Source organism: Triticum dicoccoides, chromosome 7B, assembly GCF_002162155.2.
Source record: "Triticum dicoccoides isolate Atlit2015 ecotype Zavitan chromosome 7B, WEW_v2.0, whole genome shotgun sequence".
In the NCBI taxonomy this organism is placed as follows: Eukaryota; Viridiplantae; Streptophyta; class Magnoliopsida; order Poales; family Poaceae; genus Triticum; species Triticum dicoccoides.
In genome coordinates, this window is record NC_041393.1 from 728,151,723 (window position 1) to 728,157,759 (window position 6,037).

At 44.6% G+C, this 6,037-nt stretch overlaps 1 pseudogene; it reads left to right on the plus strand.

The window, feature by feature from the left end:
* Positions 1-6,037, plus strand: part of LOC119339563 — a 24,603-nt pseudogene that overhangs the window by 1,192 nt on the left and 17,374 nt on the right.

Below are 6,037 nucleotides of genomic sequence, written 5' to 3' on the forward strand. Positions count from 1 at the left end.
ATCACTAGTAGATAAGGGGGCAATGGTCCAGGCCAGGTCAGCCCATTAGTCCCGGTTCAATCCAGAACCGGGACCAATGGGAGCATTTGACCCGGTTCGTGAGCCCCAGGGGCCGGCCGGGCCACGTGGGCCATTGGTCTCGGTTCGTCTGGACCTTTTGGTCCCGGTTGGTGGGGCGAACCGGGACCAATGGGCCTCGCTCCTGGCCCACCACCATTGGTCCCGGTTGGTGGCCTGAACCGGGACCAAAGGCTGTCCTTTAGTCCCGGTTCGTGGGACGAACCGGGACCAATGAGTTGCCTATATATACCCCTCGCCCGCAAGCAGAGCACTCCCACTGCTCTGTTTTTCCTGGCCGGTGAGGGGAGAGCTTTGTGGTGCTCTAGCTCACCTCCTATGCACACGAGGTGTTCGATGGAATGCCCGAGCCACACTACTTAAGCTTTCTCCTCTCCAAGCTCCATTTTCCTCAATATTTGTCTAGGTTTAGCGGTCCGTCACGTCCCATCCCCGTCTTCACCGCCGTCGATCGCCTGCGCCGATCTCGTCGTCGGCACCACCATGGTGAGCCTCTTGTTCTTATCTTCTTTCTGAAAGGAAAAAAAATCTTACTTGTATGTTTATATAGATACTCGTATAATTTTCTTACTTTTATTATTGCATCTTATATAGTGCGATGGTTTTGGTATCCGCCCCCGTCTGCCCTCGTCCTGTCTATGATTCGGATGTGGTATATATTATCTTTTCATAACTATTGGTTCATTTATTGTTTATGACAATTATGCCGACCAACGTGACATAGATTTTAGTTATCTAGGAGGTTGTGGAATCGGAAATTCCAACCGACCCTATTGTCGAGAGGTTAAATTTAGTTGAAGAAGAAAACAATTTGTTGAAGGAAAAAATAAGAAAAATTGAGGAGGAGAAGATGATATTGGAGTTGCATGTTGCGGATGTCGTCGATGATCACAAGATCAAGATGGATGCAATGTGCTTGAAGATTAGAAAGATTAGAAAATATGCCATTCATACCGAGGCTTGGTATCATTATGCCGTTGGATCAGTTGTTACATTGGTTGCGATTATGATCGCATTTGTTTTCGCATTGAAATGTTTTACATAGTTTCAATGTATGGTTTAATTAATTTAGATGCTCTGCAGAGCTTTATGTTGTTAGATGAGAACTATGTATGTACTTTGGTTTTAATGTGATGATGAACTTCTATTAATATGGTCACCTAATTATCTATTCATGATGTTCTGTAATGCACGCAGATGAACCGGCAATGGATGTACGGTTCAAGACACACCTCCGAGTACATTAAGGGCGTGCATGATTTTCTCGAAGTGGCTGAGGCAAACAAGCAGAATGGTTTTATGTGTTGTCCATGCCCTATATGTGGGAATACGAAGTCTTACTCTGACCGGAAAATCCTTCACACCCACCTGCTTTACAAGGGTTTCATGCCACACTATAATGTTTGGATGAGGCACGGAGAAATAGGGGTTATGATGGAAGACGGCGAAGAAGAAGAGTAGGATGAAAACTATGTGCCCCTGAATACGGTGATGCTACTGAAGATCAAGAGGAACCAGACGATGTGCACGATGATGCTGCAACGGGCGAAGCTGCTGAAGATCAAGAGGAACCAGACGATGTGCCCGATGATGATGATCTCCGTCGGGTCATTGTCGATGCAAGGACGCAATGCGAAAGTCAAAAGGAGAAGCTGAAGTTCGATCGCATGTTAGAGGACCACAAAAAAGGGTTGTACCCCAATTGCGAAGATGGCAACACAAAGCTCGATACCGTACTGGAATTGTTGCAGTGGAAGGCAGAGAATGCTGTGCCTGACAAAGGATTTGAGAAGCTACTGAAAATATTGAAGAAGAAGCTTCCAAAGGATAACGAATTGCCCGACAGTACATACGCAACAAACAAAGGTCGTATGCCCTCTAGGATTGGAGGTGCAGAAGATACATGCATGCCCTAATGACTGCATCCTCTACCGCGGTGCGTACAAGGATCTGAACGCATGCCCGGTATGCGGTGCATTACGGTATAAACTCAGACGAGATGACGCTGGTGATGTTGACGGCGAGCCCCCCAGGAAGAGGGTTCCTGCGAAGCTGATGTGGTATGCTCCTATAACACCACGGTTGAAACGTCTGTTCAGAAATGGAGAGCATGCCAAGTTGATGCGATGGCACAGTGATGACCGTAAGAAAGACGGGAAGTTGAGAGCACCCGCTGACGAGTCGCAGTGGAGAAAAATCAAGAGAAAGTACTGGGATGAGTTTGCAAGTGACCCAAGGAACGTATGGTTTGCTTTAAGCACGGATGGCATTAACCCTTTCGGGGAGCAGAGCAGCAATCACAGCACCTGGCCCGTGACTCTATGTATGTATAACCTTCCTCCTTGGATGTGCATGAAGCGGAAGTTCATTATGATGCCAGTTCTCATCCAAGGCCCTAAACAACCCAACAACGACATTGATGTGTACCTAAGGCCATTAGTTGAAGAACTTTTACAGCTGTGGAATGGAAACGGTGTACATACGTGGGATGAGCACAAACAGGAGGAATTTGACCTAAAGGCGTTGCTGTTCGTGACCATCAACGATTGGCCCGCTCTCAGTAACCTTTCAGGACAGACAAACAAGGGATACCACGCATGCACGCACTGTTTACTTGACACCGATAGTATATACCTGGGAAGCTGCAGGAAGAATGTGTACCTGGGCCATCATCGATTTCTTCCGACCAACCATCAATGTCGAAAGAAAGGCAAGCATTTCAAAGGCGAGGCAGATCACCGGAAGAAGCCCGCCATGCGTACCGGTGATCACGTACTTGCTATGGTCAATGATTTACACATAATCTTTGGAAAGGGTCCCGACGGACTAGCTGTTCCGAGTGACACTGGGGGACACGCACCCATGTGGAAGAAGAAATCTATATTTTGGGACCTACCCTACTGGAAAGACCTAGAGGTCCGCTCTTCGATCGACATGATGCACGTGATGAAGAATCTTTGCATGAACCTGCTAGGCTTCTTGGGCGTGTATGGGAAGACAAAAGATACAGCTGAGGCACGGGAGGACCTGCAACATTTGCACGAAAAAGACGGCATGCCTCCAAAGCAGTATGAAGGTCCTGCCAGCTATGCTCTTACCAAAGAAGAGAAGGAAATCTTCTTTGAATGTCTGCTTAGTATGAAGGTCCCGACTGGCTTCTCGTCGAATATAAAAGGAATAATAAATATGACAGAGAAAAAGTTTCAGAACCTAAAGTCTCATGACTGCCACGTGATTATGACGCAACTGCTTCCGGTTGCATTGAGGGGGCTTCTACCGGAAAACGTCCGATTAGCCATTGTGAAGCTATGTGCATTCCTCAATGCAATCTCTCAGAAGGTGATCGATCCAGAAATCATACCAAGGCTAAGGAGTGATGTGGTGCAATGTCTTGTCAGTTTCGAGCTGGTGTTTCCACCATCCTTCTTCAATATCATGACGCACGTCCTAGTTCATCTAGTTGACGAGATTGTCATTCTGGGCCCCGTATTTCTACATAATATGTACCCCTTTGAGAGGTTCATGGGAGTCCTAAAGAAATATGTCCGTAACTGCGCTAGGCCAGAAGGAAGCATCTCCATGGGCCATCAAACAGAGGATGTCATCGGGTTTTGTGTTGACTTCATTCCTGGCCTTAAGAAGATAGGCCTCCCTAAATCATGGTATGAGGGGAGACTGACTGGAAAAGGCACGCTTGAAAGGGACTCAATAATATGCAGGGACGGATATTCTTGGTCTCAAGCACACTACACAGTTCTACAAAACTCTACCTTGGTGACCCCGTATGTCGATGAACACAAGAACAGTCTGCGCTCCAAACACCCGGAGCAGTGCGACGACTGGATTACATGTGAACACATCAGGACTTTCAGCAGTTGGTTGGAAACACATCCCAGAGGTGACAACACTGTTTGTGATGAGCTGTACTTGTTGTCCAGGGGACCATCTTTGACTGTATTGATTTGGAAAGGATACGAGATAAATGAGAATTCATTTTACATGATTGACCAAGATCAAAAGAGCACCAACTAAAACAGCGGTGTCCGCTTTGATGCAACAACCGAGAGGGGAAAGGACACATATTATGGTTACATAGTGGACATATGGGAACTTGACTACGGACATGATTTTAAGGTCCCTTTGTTTAAGTGCAAATGGGTCAATCTGTCAGGAGGCGGGGTACAGGTAGACCCACAGTACGGAATGACAACAGTGGATCTGAAAAATCTTGGGTACACTGACGAACCGTTTGTCCTAGCCAATGATGTGGCACAGGTTATCTATGTGAAGGACATGTCTACCAGACCGAGAAAAAGAAAAGATAAGGAAGCGAATACATCATACGATGAACCAAAGCGCCACATAGTTCTTTCAGGAAAAAGGGACATCGTGGGAGTGGAGGGCAAGACAGACATGTCTGAAAATTATGAAAAGTTTCATGAAATTCCTCCCTTCAAAGTCAAGGCTGACCCCAGCATCCTGATAAACGATGAAGATAATCCATGGTTACGGCGCAATAAGCAAATGACACAAGCGAAGAAAAAGTGAAGACTTTCTCCCGCAACTATTATGATGATACCATGCCAACTTTATAACAGACGAGTATGATACCATTGTCCGTTTTGTACATGCACATGCTATGTGGGTGAATTTATGATACCATGCCAACTTTCAACTTTTTCAAAGTTCATTTGAAATGCTTTAATGTCTTATGGTTCGGCCCTCGTAATACCATTAATCCCGTTTCGCTCCTTGCCAACTATGTTCTCACCAAGAACACTCTCAACAGAAAGTTTATAATTTTTCTAAAACTAATGGCACTAACAGAAAGTTTATAATTTTGCTGACCTAAAAGCAAAAAGAATTAAAAATTAAACAAAAAACAAAATAAAATAAATAATGCAGAAAACAAAACAAAACAACTAGAAACAAAATAAAAATAGCAACAATAAGTATTTTGTTGTAAGTAGAAATAAAACAAAATAAATAAAGCAACAAAGGAAACAAAAAAAACAAAAAAAAAGTTTTCAAATTTGAAAACTAATGGCACTAACAGAAAGTTTATAATTTTTCTAAAATAAAAGCAAAAAAGAATTAAAAAAATAAAGCAAAAAACAAAAGAAAATAAATAATGCAGAAAACAAAACAAAAAAAAACTGGAAAAATAAAAAAATAGCAACAATAAGTATTTTGTTGTAAGTAAAAACAAAATAAAATAAATAAAGCAAGAAAGAAAACAAAAAAACAAAAAAACTGTTTTCAAATTTGAAAACTAATGGCACCAAGAGAAAGTTTATAATTTTTCTAAAACTAAAAGTAAAAAGAATTAAAAAATAAAGCAAAAAACAAAAGAAAATAAATAATGCAAAAAACAAAACAAAAAAACTAAAAAAAAACTAAAAAAAACTGCCACCTATTGGGCCACCACGGCCTGAATACGACTAGAAACCCAACCTGGGCCAGGATTCAGGCCCGCAGAAGGCCCAATAGGCCCACAGCAGCAAAGTGTGAGATTAGGCCCGAAAGCCTGCAATTGAGAGAAGCTCGAGAGGGTGGGCGCAGCAGCGCTTATAAACCACTCTCGAGCCCTCTCAACTAGCGAGGTGGGACTAAACTTTGGCCGCGACGCGGGCAGCACAGGGGCCTTTGGTCCCGCTTGGTGGCACCACCACGAACCGGTACCAATGCCCCACCTTTAGTCCCGGTTGGTGCCACCAACCGGGACCAAAGGCCGTCGCTTCCCACCCTTTGGGCTGCCGAAAACTGGCCTTTGGTCCCGGTTGGTGGTACCAACCGGGACTAAAGGGGGCATTGGTCCCGGTTGATGCCACGAACCGGGACCAAAGGCTATGCTATATAAGCAAACACTTTGCAAAAATTCAGAATTTCATCGCCAGTTGCCCCCGATGACGCCGACCTCCTCGACACCGCCAGGCTGCTCCACCTCGCTGTCGCCGCC